This window comes from Staurois parvus, unplaced genomic scaffold, assembly GCF_062004578.1.
Source record: "Staurois parvus isolate SC_StPar_1 unplaced genomic scaffold, SC_StPar_1.0 ptg000237l, whole genome shotgun sequence".
Taxonomy (NCBI): domain Eukaryota; kingdom Metazoa; phylum Chordata; class Amphibia; order Anura; family Ranidae; genus Staurois; species Staurois parvus.
This window is the reverse complement of record NW_028318033.1, coordinates 252,493-271,656: the sequence shown is the minus strand read 5'-3', so window position 1 is coordinate 271,656 and position 19,164 is coordinate 252,493. Positions and strand designations below refer to the sequence as shown.

The window sequence follows — 19,164 nt, the reverse complement described above, 5'->3', positions numbered from 1 at the left end:
AAGAATGAGCTTCCCGCACAGGGCTGTTTCTCTGGCATCATTTCACTGTCTACCAGGAAAATCCCTGGCTGAAAGCTAAAATGTAAAAAGGGCTGGGGATACAGCTAATGTCATTACCCAAACATGAGCAATGTCCATATTTTGGGCATGACTCGTTACTGGGTGGGCAGAACCTGCTGGTGGACTCAATCGATTTCCTCATTGGAATCATCACAGAACATCTGGCTATAGACATCTCACCCTCTTACCCATGAGCCTGTTTTTAAATTCTAAGGTGTGAGTTACTACTTATCTTTCTATTAAATACTTTCACAGTACACACTAAAAGGGCTTTGAGTTATGCTTCGCTCCTACGCAGCTTGCCCTTAGTGCTTACTGGACTACCCTTACCCCTGCCCATTTGGAACTCATCAAACATACATGGACTGCCACACCATGAGCCTGTTATCCCTTTTGTATTAATTCCCCATCAGGCCTGCTTTACATTTGATTGACAGAGCAAAGCAGTGGACAGATTTGAAAGCCTCTGCTGAACTGAACAGCGATAGTTATGGATCCAGCCACTACTGTGTTCAAATCATAAGTGTGGTCAATCAAAAATGAAACAGACCTGGTGGGAACTAGTCTCCCAGGTCCTCCAGCAGGCTTTGCCCACCCTTCGTTAAAAAATAAATAAAAAAAAGACTCCTCGGCCATGTACTTGTCAGTTTGATGGGCACAGTGGTCGGGAAGGGCAGGAGTGAGAAAATTAAGAAACTGATTTTCAGTGTGGACACTCCTTCCCCAGTGCAGACAAGGACATATTGATGTGCCCATCTGTGACAGGTACATGAATTGGGCACAAGCACCAACACCTTTGTGTGCCCAAACAAAATTCTAAAGGGTGTCTATGGATTTCTCTGACAGTATTTTTCAACTGTCTCTCATTCAGGCGGCATAGATCTTGCTCCTCCCCAGTTGTCTTCATCAATTCTGATGTATAGACCTCTTTACAAAAAAAAAAGTACAATTTAACTACTAAAAAAGTGTTACACTACACTAAACATTTCATCCAACTTCGGTTTTATTGCATGTGGCATTTTAAAAGCCAGTATAAGGCCTCAAACACACATATGAATTTACACAGGGTCTTGCTGGCAGAAAGCTGGCAGCAGTATCCGGCGTAAAAAGTGGTTTGTAATACATCTCAGTTCCTTCGGATATACATGTCCTTATGTCCATATGAGCTGAAATGCACACTTTTTTCTTACATCTTCCCCAGCCCTGAATGACTCAAATGAGTAATTTAATAGGCAGCAATGTAAATGCATGTACAGAATAACCTCAGCCTTTGGTCATTGGTAATGTACAGCGCTGAGTGAACTGTTGGCGCTTTATAACTACTGTATAATAATAATAATAATTCTGAGTCATTCAGGATTGGTGGGGAGATGAAAAATCAACAATGTGAAAGCAGTGATCAGTTCACACCTGCGCCTACAACCCTGGATTCCCTGGGAACAGCAATGGTGAATATGGCCATGTCAATGTACAGTACGTGATGTGCATGTAAACATTTGCACAAACATTTACATGCGTACTGCTAACAATATGATTAAAATCAGACTGTGGATGCAGATTTTTTTTGGTTTTGGTTTGACACAGCTAAATTCTATAGACCAAACCCCATGTGAATTGGCCGATAGCATACAATACTGCTGCTTTCAGCAAAAAAAAAAAAACCGTAAGCAGTGCAATTCTGAACGCAGTGCATTTGAGCCCCAAAGGAATAGTAGCAACAAAAAAAAAAAAAAAAAAAAAAATCACCTGTTATGAATGGAGGAGGCATACCTTTCATTCATCCTCCTGTCATCCATTCACAGGACACTTCATTGCCGGAAGTCAGATTACAGCTTCTATGAATGAAGCAGGCTAAGAGAAAGGGCAGGTATAGTCAGCACTCTTCACAAGTGTGTATAACATATCCAGTGGCTATATAAACCTCCACAGCAGTGGAAAATGACTGAAAATACCAATTTGCATCCCTTTTCCTAAAGGCACACTGATTGATTCTACCGATTTTTATGGAGCACATTATATATTTTTAATATGTCCTAATTATTTATTATATGGACTTGTTTGTTTTATTCCTATTTTATATTAATTTTATGCTATTTTTAAGTTCATATTATTTATAGTGGACTCAGTTGTTACACTTCACACGTTACCTGTTTGTTTATATATATTAGGTCTCATGATTCCACATTGTGATTTGGTCATAAACATTATTTTGAGGAGAGATTCCTTTTCTTTTATTTCTCCCTTTACGCATTTTTATTTATAGCTTCTTTATTAATATATTTACCAATTTTTAATTCTAGTAAATTTTCATATATCTTTTTTATAATTCCCCTATATAGACACATTTTTTCTGGGGATTTATTATGTATATTGTGTTACACACCTACTTCTTTTCAGTAAAGGAATATACATTATAATGTCCAATCACAATGAGCGATCATTTGCTGTTGCCCCATTTTTCCAGAATGGCATGTATATTTATATTATAGTAATATCAATATTGCTATTGGTGTTCCCCATGTTCAGTAGTTGCTCTTAGGCATGGTAATATCTATGTGATCAATACTGTTTGTCAGTTCGTGATTAGCTGAATAACTTCAGCTGTGAACTGATTGCCAGTGTTCGGAACCCGGCTGTGTGCACACACACGCATGCGCTCTGGTGTTTTTGTCCTTAATGCTCTGCAAAATGGCGCATGCACGGACACACTAACTATATATAAAGAGTGAATCAGACGTCCGACAGTAGACACAACCCTTTTGAAAACGTGCTCTTGTACGAAACGCGTTAAGGAGGAGCCCTAACGTCATGATGTCATGCCGCCGCCGGCCATTTTGGAGAGTGGCTGAAGAGCCACAAGAGATTATGTGCACTACTTTCACTTTATTTATTTTTTAATTTATATGGAATGTTTTTAATTGACACTGTTGGATGGTAATCCTTTAATAAATGAACACTTTTGAAGAAGTACTATACAGTTTTTTCATATATTGCCTGGCTCTGAGCTAACTGCTCTAGAGACCCCCAGAGGAAGCGTGGCTGCATGTGAAGCTGGTGTCCAGATGAGGGATCCTTGCTCCAGGCTGGCTGGCTGTTCCACTTAAAGGGGTCCCTACAGAGTCATATTGGTTCAATATATTTATTGGTTCAATATATATATTTATTTAGTAGTTTTACTGTATTGAATTTTATTATTTATTGTTATATTTCAGCGCTGCACCTTTTTATACATTTAAACTTCTACTAGGTTGGTTGGATATCCTATGTCGGTGCGATTTGCAGCTGGTTATTTAATGTATCTATTTAAATAATTTACATATATTGAGCGCTCGCTATGCATATTTTACTGAAAATATCAATTTGCATCCCTTTTCCTAAAGGCACACAGTCATGAGAGATCAATGGAGGTTGCCAATATTGAACTCTTCTACGAGAATGCTAGTTGACATACTGTCATTTTTTTGCTTCGAATCCAGTGTAATCTGACTGGACCCAGAACAAGAATATAGATAAGTAGTTCTGATGATTTTCTGACACTCATTTACTGCATGCTGGTCCTAGGACAGTGATTGAAACATACTGAAGTCAGACCAGCATTCAGCATTTTCAGAAAAAGGGCTGCAATGGCTGCCTGCATACTTCTCTTAAGGCGGATTACTCTGTTAAACTGTATTGAGCAGTGTGCTTTAATCATCATTTATGGGATTCAGGCTCCCTTCACACCTGAGCATCGCTTTTTTGATACTTTTTGGGGGTGTTTTGTAATGCGCTTTTATGCATGTTTTTAAAGTGTTTTTTGAGCTTCGGTGTTTTATTATCCAATAGAGAAAAATATCATGTTTCATCATTTGTTGCTAGGTTTTTCAGCTTTTTTTTAGCTTTACCAATAGCTTTTTAAAATGTGTTATTATTACTCATTTCTTCTTTTCTCTTTGTTAGGGTAAGGGGTTAGAGTTAAGGTTAGGTGTTAGGGCCAGTTCACACCAGATGCAGTCCAGTGTGTTTTTTTCTGCATCAAAAATGTATGCATAGTGTTTTCCATGTATTCCAGTGGCGCTAGTTCACACCAGTGCAGTCAGTTCGTCAGTTTCCGGTGCAGAAAAAAAAAAAAGTAGAACATGTTTCATTTTTTTCTGCACAGAACTGTACTGGAACACAGCAAAAGGTATCAAAAATGTATTTTTATTTATTTCAGGTACTTATATAGCGCTGTCAATTTACGCAGCGCTTTACACATATATATGGAACATTCACATCAGTCCCTAACCCTCAAGCTGTGTACAATCTAAGGTCCCTAACTTACATTCATACATACACATATTAGGGCCAATTTGGACAGGATCCAATAAACCTACTAGCATGTCTTTGGAGTGTGGGAGGAAACCGGAGCACCCAGAGGAAACCCACACAAGCACAGGGAGAACATGCAAACTCCATGCAGGAGGTGCCATGGTCGGGAATGGAACCCATGACCCATTTACTGCAAGGCAGACATGCTAACCACTAAGCCACTGTGCAGCCCAAAAATGCAGTAGAATGGAGTGTGGTGTGAACTGTAAGCAAAAACGCACCTGGAATGCATCCAGGGTGTTTTATTGTGGTGTGAACTGGCCCTTAGGGGTTGTAGTTAAGAGTTAGGGTTAATTTTTTATTTATTGTCTTATTATTATTTATGTATGTATATACCGTATTTTCCGGCGTATAAGACGACTGGGCGTATAAGACGACCCCCCTACTTTTCCTGTTAAAATATAGGGTTTGGGCTATACTCGCCGTATAAGACTACCCCTCTTCCAACGCGCACCAAATAAAAATGAAAAAACATCACGGCAAGCGATGTACGGTATTTTCTGTGCACACTGTGCACACTGCATACAAAGCCTGCTTGGATTGGGTGGGTCAGCTCTCCCTGCCTGCCCAGCCCTGCCTGTCTCCAAGATACCATAAATTGCACAGAACTGCCACAGACATTCTAATATTAATAATTAATTACCGTATCTCATAGAAGTTAAGGGGACAAGGTCGGATGCAGCAGTACCATACCGGTACTTCCGAGCTGACGCTTCTGCACATGTCTAGGGCAGCAGTAGACGATCACTGATCGCCATTCCTCGCAGAACTGCATGAGACGTCGGATGCAGCCGTTCAGTGCTCGATTGATCGTGACTGAAACTGTGACATGCGCAGAAGCGTCTTCTTGCCGCTACCCGATGTGTATCCCTTCTCTGCATATCACAGTTTCAGTCAAGCTCAATCGAGCACTGCTGCATCCGACGTCTCATGCAGTTCTGCGAGCTTTGGTGATCAGTGATCGTCTACTGTTGCCGAAGACATGCGCAGTAGCGTCAGCTCGGAAGTACGGTAAGGTTTCAGCACAGCACCCGGCGTATAAGACGACCCCCGACTTTGTAGAAGATTTCCAGGGGTTAAAATGTCGTCTTATACGCCGGAAAATACGGTATATATTTGTTTGTTGGTGTTAAGGTGTTAATTAAATTTTTTTAAATATTTTTATTTATGCATTTATTTATTTAGGACTAGGGGTTAAGGTTATTTATCACACATTTTAAATTTTTTTATTGATATATTTATTTTATTTAAAATGTATTTATTCCTTTATTTTCATTTAAGCAAAAAAATCATGCAGCAAAACACATGAAAATGCTAAAAAAACATGCAAATCATGCATTTCCAAGAAGAAAAAATGCTTCAAAAACACATCAACCTGCCAGAATCAAGCTACAAAAGTAGCTCCAAAACCTTTTGAGCTTCAGGTGTTCGGCTTCAGGTGACTTGAAGTGGAGATATGAACCATCTCCATAGAGAATAACTGATTTTTTTCTCTCTCTGAGCGTTTTGGAGCTTTGCGCTACCAAATTCTCAGGTGTGAATGAATTCTTAGGATCATCATGCACTTTCGTTACAAAGATATAAATGGGCTTCTCAACGGATTACCAATTTATGGCAAGTGTGTTAATACGGATTTAAGGGAAGATTTTTTTTTTTTTTAAGCATAAAAAATACATATAGTAGTTTAAGTAACAATATCGTACACAAATGGTCAGTTGCAAAATGTTTCCCCTGTTTATATTACATAGTATTAGAGTCAGATGCAGACAGATTTCATCCTGAGCCTACATACTGTGTGTGATACAAACCCTGAAGGCATAGGAATTATGTCATGGAAACAAACTCCACTTATACAAAAATAGAACTGGTACCTAAATAGCATACAGGTGCTCTCAGAGCCATTGCCTCCTGTGATTGGTATCTCCTGCTCTCATCGCTGTGCAAGCAATTCAGATGTCTGTTAACAACTGCTAGATTCATTATGTATCACAGAGATGTGGCATCACTACTGACTGATGTAAGCTGCAAATCTGGTCAGGGAAGAGCACAATCAACCAAAGGTTGCATGATACAGCAGGTCCCTATACAACGTATTTGTCATTTCACCAAAATCACAGTTATTAGTATAGATTAAACTTAGAGTTGCTGATGCAGTTGGTCCAAATCATCTACAAATAGTTCTATGCTTTGTATGTTTGCCATGGGTAGCACCTGACCATATACTTCGTACCAGTGTAATGTGTTAAAGTTTAGTGAATAGATCAAAAATATATGTTCAAAATAATATGTTAATTAGTATAGGGAGTAAATGTGGCTGATGACCACAACAGACTATCATGTATTTCTGCATTTGACTAAATTTCAGCTTTTGTCAAACTGGACTGTCTTCAAACTTGAGAATTTGGTTCCTCAAGGGGTAAGCCATCTACTGGCTTTTTGCATTGGTGAATCCAAAAATGGTACCTACTCCCTTAGTTCTGCCCTCCTGCAGCTGTGGGTGTTCCCACCCAATTTGATGCCTTAGGTATGCCACCCCATCTTGAAACCAGATTCCACTCACCTTGGAGCCATAGGGGTGTCTGCCCATCTTAGAACTGGAGGACCCCCCCCCCCCCCAAGAAGCCATAGAGGTTTTTGCCCAGTTTGGAGCTGTGGAGGTTTCACCCACCTTGGAACTGTTGGCATTCCCACCCACCTTAGAGTTATAGGGGTTCCCACCTACCTTGGATCTCTAAGATTTCCTACCCACCTTGGATCTCTAAGATTCCTATCCACCTTGGAGTTATAGGGGTTTGTGTCCACCTTAGAATTGTAGGGGTTCCCATCCACCCTGAACCATAGAGGGATCACCCTTACTTTGGAGCAGTAGGAACCTGCCGCAAACCTTGGAGCTGTAGGGGTCCCTGCCCACCTTGGAGCTGTACCACCCTCTCATGCCTGTTGTATTGCCCAGAATACATTGAAAATCCAACAAGGTAGTGAGAGCCAAGTTCTCAAGAAGACACCAAGGCCAGGTTCATGTGCGGGTGGTGCTGCTGCGGATTTGCACAAAAATACATGCAGCCGTACCACCCACGCATAAGAATGCGGACCCGCAGATGGTTGCCATTAATTCTAATGGCACGCCATCCGCACTGGAAATCTCGACTGTACTGGGAAACGAGGTTCTTATGTGGGCTGCATTTTCAGAAGTAGTGCAGGGACTTCTTCCCTACGTGTCCCGGGGCACGGGAGTCCATTCAAAGGAACAGGCTCTCATGCCCACGCAAAACACGGACCGCAGGAACGCAGATATGTGAACCGGGGGTAAGAGGTAGACCTTGATTTTCTTATAGTGAGAGGTCCAATGGCATTGTGAAAACTGCTATTTTTTTCCTGGGTATTGTTTACTGTCATTGCTTGTGTAAAAAACAGATACATACAAACCATATGCTAGAACATGACAACACTGGGCAAGAAAGTCAGACTCGCGCTATACATTTTCTTAAAAGCTGACAGCTTATGTGTTGCCTGGCAACGGTGGATTATTACGGTAGAAGCGGGAGGACTAAATTGAGAAACTGCAACTACACGATTCACAGTAAAACACAGTTAGAAATGTTTACAGTTGATAATGCTGCTATAATAATATACATTTCATCTATTAATTAGAGAAACATATAATGCTCTGAACACAAACCCAACAGTGCTCATACCTTCAATAAACCTTCCCTTGTTCCCCTTCGAAAAAGCTAATGTAGGTCTTTGTTAGGATTTGTATAAGAAGGGAGATTAACACTTGGTCATTATACCTGGCCATACTGTAAAACATCATACTATCTCTTCAGTGGACATATGGCAGTACACAATCAAAGCTGATTTCACACGGATGTGTTTTGCTGCATTTTTACCTTGCTACAAACACAATCCCTTTAAATTCTATGGAACTCTTCACACCATTGTGCTGTGGGTGCAATGCACTTTCAAAAGTCCTGCATGCTGTATCTTTGATGCCGTTTAATAGAAACCGCTGCTAAATGCATAAAAAAAAAAGAACAGCAGATGCGGTTTTTGGAGTGTTTTTTTGAGTCACATTGTCCATGTTTCGCAGATGTATAATGGGTCTCAGGCACCCAAAAACACACCAAAAACACAAATAATGCGGCAAAAACGCATATCCGTTTTTGCTACAGGGTGGTGTGAAAGCAGCCTAAGGCAAATTCATGTTGACATTTTATTTAGGGTGGCCATTGAGGCATCAAATCACATGGTGACTTTTTGATCTATCCTATGTTGGAATTTCTTAGTTTGTTCTCCCCATTCCCTTCCACAAGAGCATGATGCAGATGTTGACTCTTTACAGCTGTCTTTTTCTATTTTGTTATATTATCATGAAGAATCCATCATGGAAGCGCAACATTACCAAGTAAGCTTGTAATGGCCCCTGTGATTGGCTGCAAAAGTAGGGGGTTATTATGCCTCTCCACTTGTGACTTTGCTATAAAAACTTGCCAGTAGCTATACTAAGTGTCTGTGTTTCTCTAGACCAGTGGTCTCCAAATTGCGGCCCGGGGGGGCCAGATGCAGCCCTTTGCTTGCTTTTGTCCGGCCCTTGGGGCATTATTCCCCCCACCATCAGCAACAGTGGGGTATAGTTCCGGCTACTGACACCAACAATGGGGCATTATTCCACCCACTGACACCAATGATGGGGCACTTCCACTGACAACAATAATTGGGGATTATTCCTCTCACTGACACCAATGATGGGGCACTATTCCTCCTACTGACACTAAGGATAGGGTACTATTCCTCCCACTGACACCAATAATGGGGCATTATTCATCCCACTGAAACCAATGATAGGGCACTATTCCTCCTACTGACAACAATGGGACACTATTCCTCCCACTGACACCAACATCAGGAAACCATTCTTTTGCCATTGATACCAGTGATGGGGCACTATATCTCCCGTTAATACCAATGATGAGGCATTGTTTACTCCCACTGATGCCAGGACATTTTCTTCTCCCACTGGCCACAGTCCGGCCCCCATAAAGTCTGAAGGACAGTAACCTGGCCCTTCATTTATAAAGTTTGGTGACCCCTGCTCTAGACAATAAAGGCTGATCATGGCTGGTGGGAGTGACTGGTGGAGTGCTGTATACAGTTTCCTGAGAACATTACAGCACCTTGACTCAGTACTCCTTTCAAGAGCCCTCAAACCTAATGCAAGCAGTGGGTAGGTTCTTGGGAGCAGTTATGCAAATATTAAAATGCCTTGAGGGGTCAATCTGTAGGAGTGGGCACTACTAGAAAGGCTGCATTTGCATGCAAATCATCTTATGCCATGTGTTGCTGAGCTTTAATGATTAAAAGAACTGAAATCCAACAAATGAAAAAGGTGGACCAGGGACAGTCATGCCAGGAAAGAAAAGAAATAGGATGCTAGATGTCCTCCTGCCATAAAATGAGGGGATCTCTGTCTGACTTGCTGCAGCTTTTAATGCACACCGAGAAGCTCATAGAATGCAGTAAAATCAGAGTAAGAAATTTCAGTACAGGAGACGAGTCTGCACAACTCTGCAAGACTGAAGTCAAGTCTATAGATCCACTCTAAACTACAATGCCAACTGTGTACATGCAAATTAAGCTCTGTTCAGGTGATGATTGGAGGTAATGTCTGTTGTAAAACAGTCCATGAGCCGCAAAACCTGAGAAAGTCCAGTACTTTCCTGGTTTAAAAAAACACGGGAGCTATACAAAATATTGTTCCCTGTGGGATACTTCACAATTGGCTAAGAAGACCCATGGTGCACTGGTGGCTATGCTATGGGATGTGTCAGTACAGACCTGAAAAAAATAAAAACATATGCAGAATGCAATTGTCTGGGTTTTGCCTAGAGATGCCCAGGGTACAAGGTTGGTTTTTGTAGTTTAAAGTGTTACTAAACCCAGGACCCTGCATTCACTATATCTGCTCTCCCACAGTGCACAGACATGGAAATGCAATTATTTTAGTAAATATAAATTGCTAAATAGCAGTCTTGTGACTTATATCAGTGTCAGGCCAAGAACCAGTTAATCTTGTAACTTATAGTTGTAACCAGTCTCCTCTGACTGTCCTATGAGGCTACAAGACCCTTGGCCCTCTCTCCGGACAGCACGGATTGGCCCTGTGCCGACTACATGCACTCCCCCCCCCCAAAAAAAGAAAAACTCCAGCAATACACACCAAACAGAGCATGTGCAGACTTGCCACTGCTGCTCTGTACTTTGGCAGATGGACTGGGGAGAGAAAAAGAAAGGGAAGGATCAGAAAAGACAAGAATAAACAGCCTTTTTACACAATGTGGAGGATTAACCCCTTAGGTTCCACAGTGAGCATGCTTTACTGCATATACAGACTGGTTTTACTGTTGTGGGTTTAGTAACACTTTAAGGGGTAACTTCACTTTTGCTAAAAACGTATGAAATACATTATTGCTGTACAAGCAGTTTTTGTGATTTAGGGCCAGTTCACACCACAAAAATGTACTCCGGATGCATTCCAGATACGTTTTTGCTTACAGTTCACACCACAATCCATTCCGATGCAGTTTGCTATGTTCCAATATTGTTCTGTGCAGAAAAAATGCAGCATGTTCTAATTTTTTTCTGCACCGGAATCTGAATGGAACTGACTGCATTAGTGTGAATTAGGGCCATTGGAATACATGGAAAACACTGTGAATGCATTTTTGATGCAGGGAAAAAAAAAACGCACAGGACTGCATATAGTGTGAACTAGCCCTTAATGTTAATAGGACTTACTGAACCTTTCTAGATTCATTTACAACCAGCCATTGGCTTCTTAAATTTAAACATGGTTTCCTTGTAGAAGGGTTCCATTTCGGTCCATAAATAGAACTTAAACAGAAAAGTTATTTCCTGCTCATGTAATTGGCTCAGTGCTGTTCTCAGAAGTTATTGATATTGTCACTACAGCAGGAAGACTTTCTCACGGAACGCACCGGAAGATAAAGAAAAGAGTGCAAGAAGAAGGAAATGCGTGGAATCATGTGAGCTTCAATACAAATGGCCACAATGAAGTTTGCTGAAAAATTTTTGCAATGTACATAAGTGACCAGAGAAACATTTTGTTTTTTTCTTTTGGGCAAAAACAGAATACTTAAAATCCAGTGAAGGTAATGATGAACTATATCCAAGCAAAGTATAAATTACGATTCAGGTCAAGGACACCCAGATATTGTTTCTGAATGTTACTAGTTGTCCTTTCATAATTTTTTTGCATTGATGTTAACTTACTGCCTGAAACATAACTCATAAAATGTAACTTATAGTGAAGAAAACAACAATTTGTCACAAAGGTACAGATGTTCTTTAGACTAGTGGTCCCCAAACTGTGGGCTGGATGGAGGCCCTTTGCTTGTCTTTAACCAACCCTTGGGGCACTATTCCTCCCACTGATCGCAGTGACTGGGCGCGATTCCTCCCACTGTCCCCAATAATGGGGCACCATTTTCCCACCGATGGGCACTATGAATTCCAATGAGACCAAGAATGGGGCACTAAACCTTCCAATGACACCAACGGTGGGGCACTATTCCTTCAAATGACACCAATGATGGAACACCATTTCTTCCAATGACATCAGTAATAGGGCATTATTCCTCCACTTTAAATCAATGATGGGACAGTATTCCTCCAATTGACACTACTATTGGGGCACTATTCCTTCAAATGACACCAATGATGGAACACTTTCTTCCAATTACACCAGTAATAGGGCATTATTCCTCCAATTTAAACCAATGATCGGACAGTATTCCTCCAATTGACACTACCATTGAGGCACTATTCCTTCCACTGACACCAGTGACTGGGCACGATTCCTCCCACTGTCCCCAATAATGGGGCACCATTTTCCCACCGATGGGCACTATGAATTCCAATGAGAACAAGAATGGGGCAATAATCCTTCCAATGACACCAACGGTGGGGCACTATTCCTTCAAATGACACCAATAATGGAACACCATTTCTTCCAATGACATCAGTAATATGGCATTATTCCTCTAATTTAAACCTTTGATGGGTCAGTATTCCTCCAACTGACACTACTATTGGGGCAGTATTCCTTCAAATGACACCAATGATGGAACACTATTTCTTCCAATGACACCAGTAATAGGGCATTATTCCTCCAATTTAAACCAATGATGGGACAGTATTCCTCCAATTGACACTACCACAGGGGCACTATTCCTTCCACTGACACCAGTGATTGGGTACTATTACTTCCAATGACACCAGGTGCTGGGATATTTTTATTCTCATTGCTCACCAACCCTGGGGCATTTTTAACTCCCACTGACCACTCAGCCTGGGGTATAGTTTACTGACACAAAGGAAAGCTTTGCTTGATACAACTCTGTATGCACAGAACCATGTGTCTGCAGAAAATGTACCAAGAAACAGAAGATACCCAAAAAGAGCTCCCAAACTGGCAGCAGAAGAATCTGCTACTCCTGAATTACAAATTGGTGATTTGCAAACGGAAGTCAATGTTGACTGTGCAGTCCTCACAGATATAAATCAGAAGAAACAAAAATCTGGAAAGAACCAGTTTTTCAGATTTGTTTGTTAAATCATAAGACAAATCCAATCAGATCTCAAGTTACTGAAGTGAAAACGGTAAATAGTTTTTTTATGATTGGGTGCTATCAGTTAGTTCACCCTGCACATCACCACCCCACTGTGCAATACCTTGCCAAATATTTCTGCATGTGTTTAAAAAAGATGAAAGCTGGGGTTTCCAGAAGCATTTGTAAAAAGTGTTGAACTCTCATTAACCACTTCAATACTGGGCACTTTCACCCCATTCCTGCGCCAGCCAATTTTCAGCACTGTCACATTCTGAACGACTATTGCATGGTCATGCAGCACTGCATCCAAATGAAATATAAATCATTTTGTTCACACAAATAGAGTTCTCTTTTGGTGGTAATTAACCACTTGCCCTCCAAAGGATTTACCACCCCCCCCCCCCCCCCCCTCCTGACCAGGCCATTTTTCGCGATATGGCACTGCGGTATTTTATCTGACAATTGCATGGTCATGCAAAACTGCACCCAAATGAAATTTGTCCTTTCCCCCCCCCACAAATGGAGCTTTCTTTTGGTAGTATAAATATGATAAAAAACGGGGATAAAAAAACAAGGATTGTTTTTTATCCCTGTTTTTATCCTGGTTTTTTACATGCTATTTGTTATTTGTTATGCTGTTTTATTTTCTGTTTGATCCGCACATGTGTTGTGCACATATGGTTTTTATACAATTGGGTCAATATGCCTCTCATTTGTGCTCATATATTACCCCGTCACTGTATCTCCAGTCATTGTATTTTTGGCTAAATAGGAGCATTAGACGCACTAGGTCACCGCCCGGTACGATGAGCTACAACAAAATGGCCGCTAGGGCACCGCCCAGTACTCCTGATTGGTGTGGCTCCCGGCCTTTATAAGGAAGTACTGTTGGCCAAATCGCGCTGTCCTAAGACACAAGGTCACGTGACGCAACGCGTCGAAGGCAAAATGTGTGGTGACGTACTTCCGTGACGCCATCTTGGAACACCTTATTTTCATGCTCTACACCCAGCACATGGGAAATACCTTGATACAAGCTACTGTAATGTGAGTTTGCATTTTGGCTTATCTTTACGTGCCAATAAAGCAGTGTTATACTATGGAGATTGTGTTCTCTTTTCGTTTTATGGGCATATGAGCTATGTTTATATGAGAGTACCTATCTACCTGCTGACCGGTCCAGTGGAAAATTGATCCCAGGATATCTGCCTGCACTACCTGGCTATAAGGAGTGTTTGTTCCGAGGGGTCCAGATGGGATCCATATAAGCTTTGTGGCCCTGCAGGGTCGCAAAGTGGAGGTGAGAGGCCATTGCAGCCATCACATTGATGGTGTGCTGTTACCCACATCTTGCATGATCAGGAAGATTGCAGCACAGATTAATGGACTTATGACACCGTTATCATATGAATCTAATATGTTTATTATTTGTCTATGCACGGTGTGTATGCTTTTGATCCCTATGTAGGGATTCACCTGTTGTTGGACTGTCCCAATCTAGGTACCAGGGGTCACTATTCCAAATATCCCCATGTGGATTGGGGTCACCATTATCGATTTATCACCATTACTGGTCCACCTTTAGGACCGCATATATGTTTTTTTACACCTTATGTCACCTTTTATTGTTGTTGTTTATACTAAGCGCTGCATCAATTATGTTTACATGTTTATCTAATATTGCACCTATTGCTAAAGGATCAGATGCTGTCAGCTCTCTAGTTATTTTTATGCTTATACATAAGAGCGCAGGAGGATCTTCTCGTTTCTTATCATGAAACTACTGCTATAGTAACCATGTTATTCAGGTACGGGGGGGGGGGGGTGCAGAATAGCAACACGCTCTGTGTTACAACCTAAAAATAGGTAGAACATGAAACATTGTATATAAAAGGTGTAATTGGCCTTTTAAAAAAAAAAAAAAAGATGCAATGAAAATCTAATAGAGGGTCTAGCTTTGCCTACTTTGTCCAAAGCCAAATAACTAAAGCTACTTTAATTTGCTATGCAATTGCGCAATCCCCAAATGTGTCTAGGTCTGCGTAAAAGCTCGACACATCTTGCATGGTTTCTATTACACTACATAGTTTTGTGTCATTTGCAGACACTGAAATTGGATTTTTAATCCCAAACTCTGCATCATTTAGAAACAAATTAAACAGCACTAATCCCAAAACAAACAGACCATCTAATGAACCGGGCACAGATTTTTCACAGTGTTCCATCCAGTCACATTTTAGCAAAAAGCAATACAATTTATTTCATACATAGGGTGTCGGTTGTATATTGTTGAACAGGTCATCAAAATATATGGCATATGCAGTCACCATTATACTAATGTTTACAAGCAGCTGCTGGTAGGTCACACAGCCCCGCATTGCTGAATTACTGATCTTTAACGATCGTGAATGAAAAGGCCACGCTGGCTCCTTCATAACAGGGTAAATTCATACTGTATGCAGGGAAAGACATTTTACCACATGGTAAAACGTCTGTCACTGCAGGGACACAAAAGAAACAATTGTTTTCCATGTGTCCCATTCGCACTGCAAAGCAGCCTAGGGCTGTGCTGCAGCATGCAGGGATAACATGCACACATGCTGCATTATATTGCAGTGCACTGCGCCAAATCGCACTGCAATGGGCAGTAATACAGCACATCGCACTGCCATACATTCATATGAAGTATATGTTTTGTAAACTTCAAATAAAGTTTGTACAAAAAAAAAGGAGCCATATGATGTGCTAAAGCACACAATGCACTGCCCCTTAGCATAGCCTGCAACAGAGATCTGTCACAACAGTAAAGCACTGCGGCAGTTCTCTGCGATGTGTGTATTTACCCTTCAAGTCCACTTAGTGCCAAGGGGCTGTGTGGTCTATCCAGGGCACCTGCTGATATATCACACAGCCCTGCAGTACTGAATGAGATTTTACAGATTTAGCCCCAAATGATGGATCACAAAGTTCCGCAGCACTGAGAGATCTTTCACTTTTATGACTGAACAATCATTGCGGTCGAGGCCGGTACCGTGTATTGACATAGTCCTGCAGTGCTGATCATTCTTAGAAGTGAAATCTCTCTCAGGTCTTTGGGGCTGTGTGATAAATTTGCCAAGGTTTAGAAGCAGCCATAGACATTTTGTACCTCTTGCCCCACCCTATTAGATTGTAAGTTCTTATGAGCAGTGTCCTCTTATCCTTCTTGTATGTTATTGTATCATAACTGTACTTGCTCCCTTTATATTGTAAAGTGCTGCGCAAACTGTTGCTGCTATATAAATCCTGTATAATAATAATAATAGACAAAAGCACCACAGCAAGTCCACGCCTCAAGAACAGCCCTGTCCACCAAAGACCAGAGCTATCATTCACAAATCCTCCTTGCTAGCAGCATTATCAGACAGTAGGGGGCAACCTGTCGACCACACTTCTTAGCAACCACTGGATGGATGGATTGGAATGGGACCAAATACTACTAGTTTAAAAAGTTTAGTGAGACTGCCTCTTTAGGGCATGGATGAATACAGTGGAAGAAAGACCTTCTCTCCTGTGAACAGAAAAGGAGAGAACACTCAAGCTTGGAAGGGCACGTGAGAACAGAGTTAGGGGACATTTTATATATAAAAAATGTAAATAAATAAATATATATATATTTTTTATTATTTATTTTTAATGCCAGCAATTATTTGGAGGGTAGGTAGTGCAGGTATAACTATTTATAGCAGCTGTACATTGCTCATTTTCTTAATAATAATGAAATACATTGTTCATAAACAACTATCATAAGTACCTAAATCCGTCTTGATATTAGCTCCGGTAACACATTGCACAGCAGCACTTAGAAGGGACTGACATAAGATAACCAATAGTCTGCTATACTACACAGGGCTAACAGGGAACACGTTGCCTGGCTTAACAAGCAGAATCTATAGAGTTCATAAAGTATCAGCAATGCCCAACTATTACTGAGAAAGTAGTATCACCCTCCTGGCTGTACCATCTGTCTGCGGTGCATTACAAAAAGGACTGGACAGAATTAGGCCTCATTCACATAGGGTGATTTCACCTGTGTGGGTTTCACTGGTGTTCCATCCATCCCCATGCAGGTAGTCCTATTCATGTCTATTCAGACACGAAGCTGCACAGGAGAATGTAACTAGCACACCAAGGATAACCAATACAGGTCCAAAAGTTTTAATAAACGATCACATAGTTACAGCAAGGCAATGTTTCGGAGTCTCGCAGAACCCCTTCATCAGAGTCCTACGAGACTCCGAAATGTTCCTTTACTGTAACTATGTGATAGTTCATTAAAATTTTTTGACCCATATTGGTGATCCTCGGTGTGCTGGTAACATTCTCCCTTGCTGATTCTCTTCGGTTCCAGCAGACGGTCACTGCAGCACCCACTTATACACACAGCCATTTTTAACGCAGGAATGTGTGCTTTTGGATTGTACACTTACAGCAGCTGCACAGACACAGGCAATGTGTCCCAATATGACATCTGTGTGGGTACGTATCCCTGAACTCACCCTGGGTGCGTTCGGAGCCGTGCACCCACACGGTTGATGCATTGGGAGCAGCGGCTGTGTCTGTGCAGTCAGTGCGTCCCAACAGACACCTATGGGACTGCTGCCACGGGGATGCATGGAACACCTGTGTTCGGGGCATGGACCCACATGGTCCTGCACAGGGTACATATCAAATCGGCCCATGTAAAGAAGGCTTTACAAATGATTTGGCAGATAGGACAGATCACATGTGTTTCAGCTGCAGACATCCACTTGGCTAGTCATGCACACTACAGCTTCCTTTCACTTTAATGAAAAGCCCTTCTGTAAGCCTGTTGATCCTCCTATGAAGAGACCTATGGCTAGAACAGCCAGTAAGTGAGACAGGCAGTAAAACACTTTTGTTTGCGTTATTACAAAAACTAAACACAATGGTGGCCGATTCAATGTCTGCGTTCCAGATCATAGACACAACGCCATAAAGTCCTGTGTGATGAAACCTCCTGATAACACATCCTTCTTTCTTATCATCAATCTTTGAACTGCACAATCTTTAAACAAGAGACAGAACTATGCAAGTACCTTCTATAAAACTGCCTTAAAGCTGAACTCCAGACAAACCACTAAATTAAATATAATAATAATTAAATATATAAATTAAATATATATTTGGATCGAATTTTGGCCAGTTCAGCAAGGCTTGGCTGAGATTTGATCCATCTATGGGCAGGTTAGTTGTACTGAAGTCGATTCACTGATTGACTTGACTACAACCAGCCTGTTGGATTGTTTGCATGCAGTTACTGTCGGCGAATGAAGCCACTACATCTAAGGGCCAATACGTTTAAATATATCTAATTTTTATTTTGGGGTTTTTAGATTTACTTGTGTTGGTAGATTTGAATGACATAATTGGAGAAAACTCAATTTTTTGCAGCCTGCGAACGATTCTTGTTGAACTGTGAATAAAATAAATAAAGAAAAAAATGGAAAAACCTGATATGCAGAAAAAAAAAAAAAACTGTACTTTACCTTGTGACCTTTGTACCACTTCCACAGACTTAATTTAGCTATAAAAGGTTGATGTCATCTCTCACAATCGAATTAGTGGCTTAAATCACTTGTGTACAAGGATATACGAGTTACATCAAATACTCCATGGAGTCTCCAAGGATCATGCACAATTCTCAGCCATGGGTTCCTCCAGTGGTTCTTAAGGGGTCCCTTGTGCTGCGGTTAACTGTCCTCCAATCTGACAGTACCTGCATAATTTCAAGGCCAACACCACTTGGCAGAGCCAGCAAGGTGACACCAATGCTGTTTTTACCGGACTGTAAGGCTCCATTTACATCTGAGCGCAGCGTTTTTTGGCGCTTTTCAAACAATTTTTTATGCATATTTTACCATGATTTTTGAGCATTGTCATACAGCATTTTTAGCTTTTTTTTTTATTAGCCAATAGAAAAAAATATCATCTGTTGCATCATTTGCTGCTATGTTTTTCTGCTTCAGGTTTTCCCATCAGCTTTTATTTCTTTTTTTATTATTATGAAATTATTATTTTGTTTTTTGTTGGGGTAAGGGGTTAGAGTTAAGGTTAGGTTTAG

The 19,164-nt window shown here is 41.0% G+C and overlaps 1 protein-coding gene across 6 annotated transcripts in view; it reads right to left on the bottom strand.

Moving 5' to 3' along the window:
- The window catches only part of LOC149460002 (alpha-actinin-1), a 177,472-nt gene that overhangs the window by 97,486 nt on the left and 60,822 nt on the right, over positions 1 to 19,164 (bottom strand). The window lies entirely within an intron of this gene.